The sequence below is a fragment of the Nomascus leucogenys genome, chromosome 11, assembly GCF_006542625.1.
Source record: "Nomascus leucogenys isolate Asia chromosome 11, Asia_NLE_v1, whole genome shotgun sequence".
NCBI classification, from domain to species: Eukaryota; Metazoa; Chordata; class Mammalia; order Primates; family Hylobatidae; genus Nomascus; species Nomascus leucogenys.
The window spans coordinates 103658582-103671539 of NC_044391.1; the positions used below are offsets into that span (position 1 = coordinate 103658582).

At 36.0% G+C, this 12958-nt stretch overlaps 1 pseudogene; it reads right to left on the reverse strand.

Moving 5' to 3' along the window:
* Positions 1 to 10392: 10392 nt before the first annotated feature.
* LOC100589323 lies at positions 10393 to 11048 on the reverse strand (annotated as a pseudogene).
* Positions 11049 to 12958: the final 1910 nt, after the last annotated feature.

Consider the following 12958-nt stretch of genomic DNA (forward strand, 5'->3'; position numbering starts at 1 on the left):
TATATGCATACTTAACAATTTCTTAGAATGAATTCCTAGAAGTAGAATTGTTGCATCAAGGATACGCTTTTTTTTTTTTTTTTTTTTTTTGAGTGGGAGGAGTCTCACTCTGTCGCCAGGCTGACAGAGTGCAGTGGCGCCATCTCCTCTCACTGCAAGCTCTGCCTCCCGGGTTCAAGCGATTTTCCTGCCTCAGCCTCTAGAGTAGTTGGACCACAGGTGCACGCCACCACGCCCGGCTAATTTTGGTATTTTTAGTAGAGACGGGGTTTCACTATGTTGGCCAGGATGGTCTCGATCTCTTGAACTCGTGATCTGCCCACCTCGGCCTCCCAAAGTGCTGGGATTACAAGCGTGAGCCAGCGGAGTCTCACTCTGTTAACCAGGCTGGAGTGCAATGGCGCAATCTCGGCTCACTGCAACCTCCGCCTCCCGGGTTCAAGGATTCTCGTGTCTCAGCCTCCTGAGTAACTGGGATTACAAGCACGCACCACCACGCCCTGCTAATTTTTTGTATTATTTTTAGTAGAGACAGGTTTTCACCACGTTGGCCAGGCTGGTCTCCAATACCTGACCTCAGGTGATTCGCCCACCTCGGCCTCCCTGAGTGCAGGATTACAGGCGTGAGCCACCGTGCCTGGCTAGGATATCCATATTTTAAGGTTCCTAATATCTGTTGCCAAATCACTCTTCAGAAATGTTGTACAAGCATATACATAGGCAGTTTGTAATTGACATCCTTGCATTATTTCATATCTTTGCCAATCTGATAGATTTAAAATATCTCATTTTTATGATTTATATTTCTTTGACTACTAGCCTGTTTGATTATTTTTTTCATATTTATCCTGGCTTTTTATAGTTTAATTTCTGTAACATACTTATTAGAATAATGCATTTTTATCGAATTTATGTAATTTCTAAAAGTTGCTCACTTCCCTCAAGTATTATATACTGGGTTACACACTGGCTTATAAAACATCAGTGATTACGTAGCTATATAAATTTTAATACCTTTATAAATATAAGTGAAATCCTATTGGGTAAATTCAGTTGCTGCAAACCCTCCTCACTGTGTTTTATCTCTATGAAAATTTGAATTTCAAAGAAACAGGTAACCATCATTTATATGATCTAAAAATTAGGAGTATGTAATGGAACTGTATACAATTAAAAAATGCTATTTAAAAGTAACTAAAATTATTTTTTATTTTTAAAAATTATTTTTCAATATTTGAAAATATTCAAAAGCAAATAAAAATAAATATTTTCAGTTAAATGTTTTTTGGTCACAAATAATTTCCCAAGCCTAGCATGATATTATCCAAATCAGGCAAAACTCCCAGGAATGTTAACTAATGAGAAAAGGAACCACGCCTGGGTGGCACATGAAAGAGAAAGACAGCTAAGGATAGGATAGTGCAGGGATAGATAGGGTTAGATAGGGCCACCTGGAGCCCTGGCACACAGTGGTATTTACAAGTGCTGGATGGGTGTGAGCTGAAACAAAAAAGTGTCAGGCAGTGGGTTAGTCTAAAGTTGGGCTGGCTACAGCCTTATAGCTCCAGCATGCATGCCCTCTTCTCTCTCCTCAGCCCCTCCCTATCCACTATCTGAGGCCAAAGTAATGACAGGACTCATGGAGAAGAAGCTGGAAAGAGATGAGCAGAGAGCCCCCAGATTAGCAGGCTGGGGCTCAGTCCCATGAAAGTCTCCGACAGGAAGAAAAATCCATGCTGATTGTATAGCTCAGTCCACGCAACAGAGGCAAAAGACTTCTATGCTCGTGCTTCATACCAAGTCAACAACAGCAAGCTCCGAAGATCCTCCCTGTCCTTGTTAGGAAGAGCTAAACAAATAGGTTAGACCAAGGCTGTAGCTGCGAAGAGCTGAGGAAGGAACAGACCAACTGAATACCAGCTGCTTCTAACTGTAATACCATTAATCTCACTCTGTCCCTGAAACTTCAGACAGAATCCTGCACACAGTGGGGCCTGCGAATATTTGATCAGTATTCTTAAGAATTTTTGTTAACTTTTCAAAATAATGATTTTGTTTATTAAAATAGTGGGGAAAATAAAAGCTTTACTCCCACTTATGTCACTGATCATTTTATCTAAAGTGGAGCCTGCAAATATTTGATCAGTATTCATAAGAATTTTTGGTAACTCTTCAAAACAAAAAATTTTTTTTAACCAAAAATAGTGGGGAAAAGAAAAGCTTTCCTCCGATTTATGTCAATGGTCATTTCATCTGCTTAAAGTTTCCTACTGGGAATCCTAGTAAATATTTAAGCCATTCTGATCTACCTTGCCAGTTGGTACTTAGGGAGAATTAAGCAGTGGATTACAAGAACGGTTACTTCAGAAGCTTTGAAGTCTACTGTTTTAGGCTTTACAATCACAGGAATGTCTCATCCACTTCCCCTTCTCCTTTCTTTTTTAATCTTTTGTTTAAAAAAAAAAAAAAACTAGCTATAAACACACCAACCTATGTTGCTATAATGATTTTCTTAGTGAACACTGTAGTTAAGGTTACATGCAGACTTTTATTATAATCCCTCATCTTTACTAGTTCCCAAGTTTTTGAACACATCCCTTTAGCCCAAAACTTTCCAGTCTTTGTTCCTCATTCAGATAAGCTTTAAACTCAGTCTGTTCAGTTACTTCTGAGAAGGGAGCAAACGAGTGTAATGTTTTGCCCGTGGGTATTGGAAAGCCTAATTTACAAAAATTGACATATTCAGCAGGGCCACTCATTACTTGGGAAAGATGTCATCATCCAGGGAATTATCAAAGAATCAAAAGAACAGGAGAGAACAGTCAAATGATGTGTAAAAGCCCAACCAATTTGGCTCCTACTCAGATATCACAATTCAAAATACCTGAAAACCAGCCTATTGATAAGTGGATATTCCACGTATCAGAATTTTCTACTCTAAGAATGAACATCATTAACGTGAGTTCTTTTAATGCACCTGAGAGTAGTTTTTGTGCACAGTTACTACTATTCGGTGGTTTACTTCGGTTTAAAAATTAATCTTCAATTCACTATGGTTACAAAATCAAAACTTCCTTGAGATTTTAAATTTACCACATAAAACTTATAATCCTAATATATTTTAGCAAACATTTTAAGGGCCTTAAATTAATATTTTGTCCTATCTACAGAATTGATTAAATACCTTAAAATATTCTTAATTGTATTTACTAATTCAATATATCCAATTTTCCTTTAATTATAGCTTTTTGACTCAATAAGCCTTTCTGATATGTTTAAATAAATGATATAAATATGATAAATAAATTTAACTTAAAAATCTCAAATCTAAGCCAATTAATTCCACATTTAAAAGCTGAATCATAAATCTGACATTTACTCTAAGAAGCCACATTTTCTTAAACAAACTATAAATGCTTAAATTAATAACCAGCACAGATTTTTTATGCAAAAATGTCAATACTATGGGTTTGGATTTTATAAACACTGTGTATTTAATTCTGTATTGAGGGGACTTAAAAGTTGTTTACCCAGTAATAAGTAATTATGTCATTCCAAGCAAATTTTAGGATTACTTCTCAGTTCTTCAAAACCCTTGTCTGCTTCCGTCATGCTAATAATTCTTTTCTGAGTTATTTTCTTCACTTTTTCCTTTTTTTTCTGAGTTATAGTACCTGCCTGCTGCTACCCAAAATCCACCATAACCATTAATATCTTAATGCAAAGCAATTTAGCCATTCTGGCTAAATTTCTCCTAATTGGACATAAGAAGGTCTTCTTTTTCATCTCAAAACTTCTACCAACTTTTGTAATGTAATAAGCCTTAAAAAAAAAATCCAGTGGTCTTTGAGACATCTGGTGCCTTAACTAATGCTCCTGTTCTAGAATGTGGAAGCAGAGTAAGATATTTCATTCTAAATAGCATTTATCTTCCTTCCAGGTTAATTGTTAAGCCTCCTAAGAACAAAGATTATAATTTTTACTCTTTACAGACAGGGTCTCGCTATGTTTTCCAGGCTGGAGTGCAGTAGCTACTCACAGGTACAATCATAGCATGCTGCAGCCCTGAACTCCTGGCCTCAAGTGATTCTCCCACCTCAGACTCCTGCGTAGCTGGGATTACAGGAGCATGCTACCACTCCCGACTTTATTCTCTTTTCAACTCCACACATACAATGATCTTCTAACAGTGTTTCTGTTGATTCATGGGGGCCCAGAAATCATGCTGGTGTCCTACATAGTGGTATCTTTTGAGAGGAAGTGCAGAAAATTAAAGGTAAGTACAAAGTTTTTGCTACTCATTCCATTGAGAAGTGTAGTCTATTTCCCCTCCCCTTGCATCTGGGCTGACCTTAGTCACTTATTTGACCAACAGAGTAGAGTAGAGGCAAAGTTAGGCCAGCTTCAAGGCTAGACTTTAAGAGAATTGGTAGCTTCCGCCTTGCTCCCTTGGAGCCCTGTGATATTGTGATATAATAGGACACATGTATTTGGTCTCTGACCCCAGTCATTCTGGCACAAGCTTCTAAACCCTTGTACTTTCCTGAGTAATCAGGATGCTAAGGGAAGCACTTGTTCTAATATTTGGTCTTTGACCCGAGTTCTTGACACAGAGCTTCTAATCTCTTGGAATTTTGTGGGTTCTAGGAGCATTTTTTTTTTTTGTGGTGCCTCTTGGTGGGCTCCTGAATGTGTGCTAACCCATGGTTAATGGGTACTAACCCATGATTAGAAGCTTGAACTTTCAGCCCCACGCCTCATTATCTAGGATGGGGAGAGGGGCTGAAGATTGAGTTAACAGTCACTTATGCCTACATGATGTAGCTTCCATAAAAATCCCAGAACTTTAGCACTCAGAGAGCTTCCAGGAGGCTGAACATATGGAGGTCCTGGGAGGAAGGTGCACTCAGAGAGTGCGTGGAAGTTCCTCACCCCTCTCTAATACTTTGCCTTGTGCATTTCTTTCATCTGCCTGTTCATCTGTATCTTTTGGTGTATTCTTTATAACAAATCAGTAAATGTAAGTAAACCACTTTCCTGAGTTCTGAGAGTCACTCTAGCAAATGTTCAAACCCAAGAAGGGGGTTGTGGAAACTCTAGTTTGCAACCATGGCAGACAGAAGTTGTGGGTAACCTGGGAACCTACTACTTATGATTGGCAACTTAAGTAGGGGGCAGTCTTGTGAGACTGAGCCATTAACCTATTGGACCTAATGTTATCTCCAGGTAGATAGTTTCAAAATTGAGTTAAGTCCCAGGACACTCAGTTGGTGTCCACTGGATAATTGCTTGGTTTAGGAAAACTCCCACATTTTGGTGACCAGAAATATTCTGTGTTGATAGTATAAGGAGAAAACAGTTGAGAGTTTTCCTATTATATACCACCACGAACAAAAAGCCTGACTTCCCTGAGGCTGCTATAAACTGAGGAAGCTCAGGCATGTGAAGAGGTCACACATGAGTGCTCTGCCCAACAGTCACCCTCACTACTAGACATTTGAATGAATCGTGTTGTACATACAGCTCAGTCAATACTTCAGAGGACTCTAGTTGATCTCTGACTGTAACTACACGAAAGACCCCAAGCAAGAACCGTCCAGCTGAGCACAGTCAACCCATAGATATATAAGAGATAATAATATAATGTTTTTGTGAGCCATTACACTGTGGAGTGGTTTTACTAGGAAGTAATACATAATTGGCATAATAGATAATCGTGATTATGGTTTGGGGGTTTTAAAAATTTATTTTTAACTGATACATAATAATTGTACACATTTATGGAGTACATGTAATAATTCAATATATGTATACAATGTTTAGTGATCAAATCAGAATAATTAAGATATCTATTACTTCAAACTTATCATTTCTTTGTGTTGAGAACGTTCAAATTTCTCTCTTCTAGCTATTTTGAAATATACAACAAATTGTTATTAGCTATGGTCACCCCACTATGCTATATATAGAACACTAGAACTTATTTCTCCCATCTAACTGTAATTTTGTACCTCTTCACAAACTTCTCCTTATTCCTCCTCCCTTCCCAGCCTCTAGTAACTATTATTCCAGTCTCTGCATCTATAAGATCAATTTTTTTTAGCTCCCACATGTAAGTGAGCACATGTGGTATTTTTCTTTCTGTGTCTGGCTTTTTTCACTTAACATAATATCTTCTGGGTTCATCTACGTTGCCACAACTGCAAATGACAGAATTTCATTCTTTTTTATGGCTAAATCATATTCCATTGTGTATATATATATATGTATACCACCATTTCTTTATCCATTTATTTGTTGATAGACACTTACATTGATTCCATATCTTAGCTGGGATATAGTACTGCAATAAACTTAGGAGTGTAGCTATCTCTTCTATCTCTTCAATATACTGATTTCCTATCATTTGGATATATATACCCAGTAGTGGGATTACTGAATTATATGGTACTTCTATTTTTAGTTTTTTTGAGGAATTTCCTCACTGTTTTTGTAATGGCTGTACTAATTTACATTCCATCAATCAGTGTATAAGAGTTTCCCTTTCCCTTCATCCTCACCAGCATTTGTTATTTTCTGTCTTTTTGATAATAGCCATTTTAACTGGAATGAGATAATAGATTATTGTGGTTTTGATTTGCATTTCTCTGATGATTGGTGATGTCAGGCATTTTTTCATGTACCTGTTGGCGACTTGCATGTCTTCTTTTGATAAATGTCTATTCAGATTACATGCAAATTTTTAACAGGATTATTTGGATTTTTCGCTGTTGGGTTGTTTGCTGTTGGTTGTTAAGTTTCTTACATATTTTAAATATTAATCCTTTGTCAGATGTATAGTTTGCAAATATTTTCTCCTATTCTGTATATTGGCTCTTCACCCTGTTGTTTCCTTTGCTGTGCAGAAGCTTTTTAGCTTGATGTAATCTTATTTGTCTATTTTTGCTTTTGTGGGCTTTTATGTTCTTACTCAAAAAATATTTGCCCAGACCTATGTTCTGAAGCATTTCCCCAATGTTCTCTTCTAATAGTTCCATAGTTTCAGGTCTTTCATGTAAGTCTTTAATCAATTCTAGTCTAATTTTGTATAAGGTGAAAGACAGGGGTCTAGTTTTGTGCTACAGTAGCATATGGATATCCAGTTTTCTCAGTATCATTTATTGAAGAGACCATCCTTTCCACAGTGAGTGATTTTGGCACCTTTGTGAAAAATCAGTTGGCTGTCAATGCATAGATTTATTTCTGGATCCTCTATTCTGTTCCACTGGTATATGTGTCTGTTTTTATTCCAGTACTATGCGATTTTGATTACTATAGCTTCGTAACATATTTTGAAGTCAGGTAGTGTGCTGTCTCTAGCTTTGTTCTTTTTGCTCAGAATAGCTTTGGCTATTCAGGGTCTTTTGTGATTCCTTACAAATTTTAGAATTGTTTTCTGTAAAGAATGTCAATGGAATTTTGATAGGGTTTACACTGAATCTGTACAGTATAGGCATTTCAACAATATTAATTGTTCTGATGCATAAACATGAAATATCTTTCCACTTTTTGTATGTCCTCTTTAATTTTTAATAACTGTTTTATAGTTTTTATTGTAGAGAACTTTCATCTCTTCAGTTAAATTTATTCCTAGAAATTTTGTTTGTTTGGTAGCTATTGTAAATGGAATTGCTTTCCTGATTTCTTTTTCAGATTCTTTGCCATTGCTGTATTGAAACGCTGTTGATTTTTGCATCCTGATTTTGTATCTTGAAACTTTACGGAATTTGTTTATTAGTTGTAAGAGTTGTTGGTGAATTTTTAGGCTTTTCTAAATATTAAATTATGGCATTTGCAAACAAGACAGTTTGACTTCCTCCTTTCCAATTTGGATGCCCATTTCTTTCTCGTGCCTGATTGCTCTGGCTAGAACTTCTAGCACCATGTGGAATGAAAGTGGTAAGAGTGGGCATTCTTGTCTTGTTCCAGATCTTAGAGAAAAGGCTTTTTTCCCACTTGGTATGATGTTATCTATGGATTTATTATATATGGCATGCATTGTTTTGAGATATATTCCTTCTATAACTAATTTGAGACTTTTTATTGTAACACAATAATGAATTTTATCAAATTCTTTTTTTTGCATCTGTTGAGATTATCATATAGCTTTTGGCCTTCATTCTGTTGAAGTGATGTATCACATCTATTGATTCGCATAGGTTAAACCAGTCTTGCATCGTTGGGGTAAAACCCCCTTGATCATCGTGTATAATCTTTTTCATGTGCTGTTGGATTTGGTTTGCTAGTATTCTGTTAAGGATTTTTGCATCTGTGTTCACCAGAGACATTGGCCTATAGGTTTTTTGTTGTCGTTGTTGTTTGTTTTTTGTGGTTGTTGTGTCCTTATCTGGTTTTGTTATCAGGGTAACATGGGCCTCCCAGAATAAGTTTTGAAGAATTCCCTCTCCTTCAATTTTTTGGAATAACTTGAGAAGAACTGGAATTAGTTTTCTAAAAGTTTGGTAGAATTTAGCAGTGAAGCCGTTTAGTCCTGGACTTCTTTTTGTTAAGAGATGTTTTATTACTGATCCAATCTTGTTACTTGTAATTGATGTTTAATTTTTCTATTTCTTCATGATTCTATCTTGGTAGGTTGTATGTGTCCAGAAAGTGATTCATTTCCTCTAGGTTTTCCAACTTGTTGCCATATAGTTGTTTATAATAGTCTCTAATTATCCTTTGTATTTCTGTGACATCAGTTGTAATGTCTCTTTTTTCATCTCTGATTTTATTCATTTGAATCTTCTCTATTATTCTCACTTTCTAGCTTTGTTGATTTTGCTTCTCTTTTCAAAAAATAACTGTTTAGTTCATTGATCTTTTGTATTTTTATCTCAATTTCATTTACTTCTGCTCTGATCTTTATGTTCTTTTTCTTCTAATAATTTTTCATTTATTTTGTTTTTGCTTTTCCATTCCCGAGGAAATGGAAATCATTAGGTTGTTTATTTGAAATATTTCTATCTTGTATGTATTTGTTTATTGCTATAAACTTCCCTCTTAGTACTACTTTTGCTGTATCCCATAGGTTTTTGTACATTGTTTCCATTTTAATTTGTTTCAAAAAATTTTTAGATTTCTTTATTAATTTTTTGATTGACCCATTGGCCATTTCCAAGCATGTTGTTTAATTTCCATGTATTTGTATAGTTTCCAAAATTCCTTTTGTTATTGACGTTTAGTTTTGCTCTATTGTGATCAGAAAATATAATTGTTATTATTTGAATTTTTTTAATTTTCTAAGGCTTATTTTGTGGCATAACAGTGTTCCATGTGCTGATGAGAAAATGCATATTGTGCAATTGTTGGATGAAATATTCTGTAAATGTCAGGGCCATTTGGTCTAGAGTGTAGTTTCACTCTAATGTTATATTTTTATTTTCTGTCTGAATGATAATGTTGTTTGCTATAAGTGAGGTGGTGAAGCTCCCTACTATTATTGTATTGCCAGTCTATCTCTTCCTTTAGATCTATTAATATTTGCTCTAAATATTTAGGTGTTCCGTGTTGGATGCATAGATATTTACAATTGTTATATCACCTTGCTGAATTGATCCCTTTACCATTATATAATGACCATCTTTGTCTCTTTTTACAATTTTTGACTTAAAATTCATTTTATGTAAGTATAGCTACTCCTGCTTTTTTGGAGGGGTTTTATTTGCATAGAATGTATTTTTCCATCTCTTCATTTTCTTTTATTTTTTGCACAAAACTAATGTTTATTCCACCTGTGTGTCATATTCCTGGATCCTTCACCAATGTTACATGAGGAAAAGAACAAAAGCAAAACAAATGAAAAACTGAAATCAGAATCACTAATGTTATCAAGTAGAAAAACAAATAAATTATAATCTAGTAGCCATCAGCAGGAGTATAGCAAAGTCAATGCTGTAAAAAGAAGCAAAGAAAATTGCTAGAAAACTATATGCATCATAATCTTTCAAACCAGCAAAATATGCGCCTGCATGCAACAGAATATCAACAGTATTTTTCGTGTGTGTAAAGTATAAAAATGCCAAATTGTTTTTTGAATATTGTGGATAGGTAAAATGTATATGTAATTAATGGTGATTCTACTGAACTATTACAGAGTGGGCCAGGAACACATTTATGGATTCTGGGAATGCGTACTGTAATTCTTTGATTGGGATAGTGGGCACGCTAGCCAAAAAAAAGAACACCAAAGTACAAGACAAAGGCGAATGAGACTTCTCTTATATCTTAGCAACATTTAGATGTAAATCAAAATTTAAATGCAGTCCACTCTGCTTTTTGAAGAGGCTTTGGTTCAGCTCCCAAATCTCGACTGCTTGATGCAGTCTCCTATGAGAATACTCAGAAGGTGTCTACTTAAACAGCAAATCTATTTTTAGTGGTGGAGCCACTCTTAGTAGCTATGTCTGTGTGGGACTGATAACCAATCACTATCTTTGGAGGAAGTCCTAACCTTTTCTTGTATACCCTCCCCATATGTGTAACGGCTTCTCTGTTTTCACATTCACTAGTCCATATTGTTATCTTATCACCTTTAGCTCTAACATTAATAACAGCGCCACATACATCATTGCTGTAGTCATCAAAAGATTCTGCAATAAGGCACAGCAGTGTCTCTAGCTAAAAGCGATCGAGGTCACTTCATCTCTGCTATTTGTTCAGTGTAATTAGCCATCGTCCTCCCAGTTTGTTTTTCTCATCTTCCCGCATAGGCTCAATACCACCCTTAAAAAGTGAGTAGTCACAGCCAGGCATTAAATTACTAGACAACTGGATATGGTTGTACAGAGCCCAAAAGTCTTCAAACAGTATCAAACTTAGAGATCAGCCACAGGTTTGCTTGCCAAGTTCTGCTTTTATCATTTTTAAAAAAACCAGACGGCCCATCTGTTCTGTAGAGGTTGTTTAATATAGTGTTCTGGGTTAGCAACCTCCTGAATAGATTCTGTTTTCTCCTCTTCTGTAGTCACGGGATTAGAAGTAGGCATGGTTTCCTGTTCGACAGTCGCCATTTTTGATGGACCTCTCTCTTCATTTTCAATCTATGTGTGTCCTTACAGGTAAGGTAGAGCCTCTTGTAGGCAGTATATATTTGGGTGTTTTTTATTGTTATTGTTGTCTTTTAATCCATTCAATTACTCTACGCTTTTTTTTTTTTTGAGACGGAGTCACACTCTGTCGCCCAGTCTGGAGTGCAGTGGCACCATCTCAGCTCACTGCAACCTCCACCTCCAGGGTTCAAGCAATTCTCCTGCCTCAGCCTCCCAAGTAGCTGAGACTACAGGTACCCACCACCACGCCCAGCTAATTTTTGTATTTTTCGTAGAGATGGGGTTTCACCATGTTGGCCAGGCTTGTCTCGAACTCCTGGCCTCAAGTGATCTGCCTGCCTTGGCCTCCCAAAGTGCTGGGGTTACAGGCGTTAGCCACCACGCCCAGCCTCCATTCAATTACTCTACACTTTTAACTGGAGGATTTAATCCATTTACATTCAAGGTTGTTATTGATAGGTATGAACTTATTCTTTTCAATTTGCTAATTGTTTTCTAGTTGTTTGTAAATCTTTTGTTCACTTCTCTCTCTCTTTCTTTCTTCCTTGTGGTTTGATGGCTTTCTATAGTGGTATCCTTTGGTTCTTTTCTTTTTATCTTTTGGGTATCTATTATAAGCTTTTGTTTTGTGGTTTCCCTGAGGCTTACATTAAACCTCTTATAATAGATTTATTTATGCTTAGAACAGCTTGATTTTTATTATATACACGAACTCGCCACTTCTACTTCCCTTCTTCCCACGTTTTATGTTTTTGATTTCACACTGTACATCTTTTTATAATATATTCCATAGGTAATTATCATAGCCTTTTAAAAAATAATGTTGCTTTTTGACCTCTGTAGTACAGATATTATCAATTTACCCACCGCCATTATAGTATTAAAGTGTTTTGTATTTGACAACATACTTACTTTACCAGTGAGTTTTATACTTTCATATGACTTTATGATACTAATTAGCATCCTTGTCCTTCAGCTTAAAGAACTTCCTTTAGCATTTTTTTGTAATGCAGATCTGGTGTAATAAATTCTCTCAGGTTTTGTCTGAAAAAGTTTTTATCACTCTTTTGTTTTTGAAAGACAAGATTGCCTGAATATAGTGTTCTTAACAGGCATTCTTTTTCTTTTAGGATTTTGAAAACGTTATTCCATTCCATTCTGGCTTGCAAGGTTTGTGCTGAGAAGTGCACTGATAGATTTATAGGGGTTCCTCTATATGTCACAATTTGCTTTTATTCTTGCTGCTTTCAACACTCTCTCTTTGGCTTCAATTGTTGACAGTTTGACTATGATATGTCATGGTGTGGCTCTCTTTGTGTTTATCTTATTTAGTATCCTTATAGGGTTTTTAAAGCTGTCTTTCTGATTTATTTTCTAGACTTAGGAAGTTTTCTGCCATTACTTCTTTGAATATGTTTTCCATTCCTTTCTCTTTTTCTTCTACTGCTGGCACACCAATGATGCATGAGTCGTTCTTCTTGATGGTGTTTGATAAGTTTCTTTAAGCTGTGCTCACTCTTTTTCATGTTTTTCTATTTGCTTCTCAGATTGGATGATGTCCAGTAATCTGTTTTCAAGTTCACCAATCCTTTCTTCTGCTTAACCTAGTCTACTACTACCACTGAACACCTCCATTGAATTTCTCAGTTCAGCAGTTCAGTTATAGCGCTCTTCAGATCTTTAATTTCTGTTTAGTACTCTTTTATACTTTCTTTTTGTTGAAGATCTTTGTTCTTGCATTGCTGTCTTGATCTCTGTGAGCATCTTTATGATCATTATTTTGAATTTCCTGTCAGGTAAACCACAAAACTCCACTACATTTGGGTCAGTTTTATGAAAATTTATCTTGTTCTATTGCTTGGAATATATTC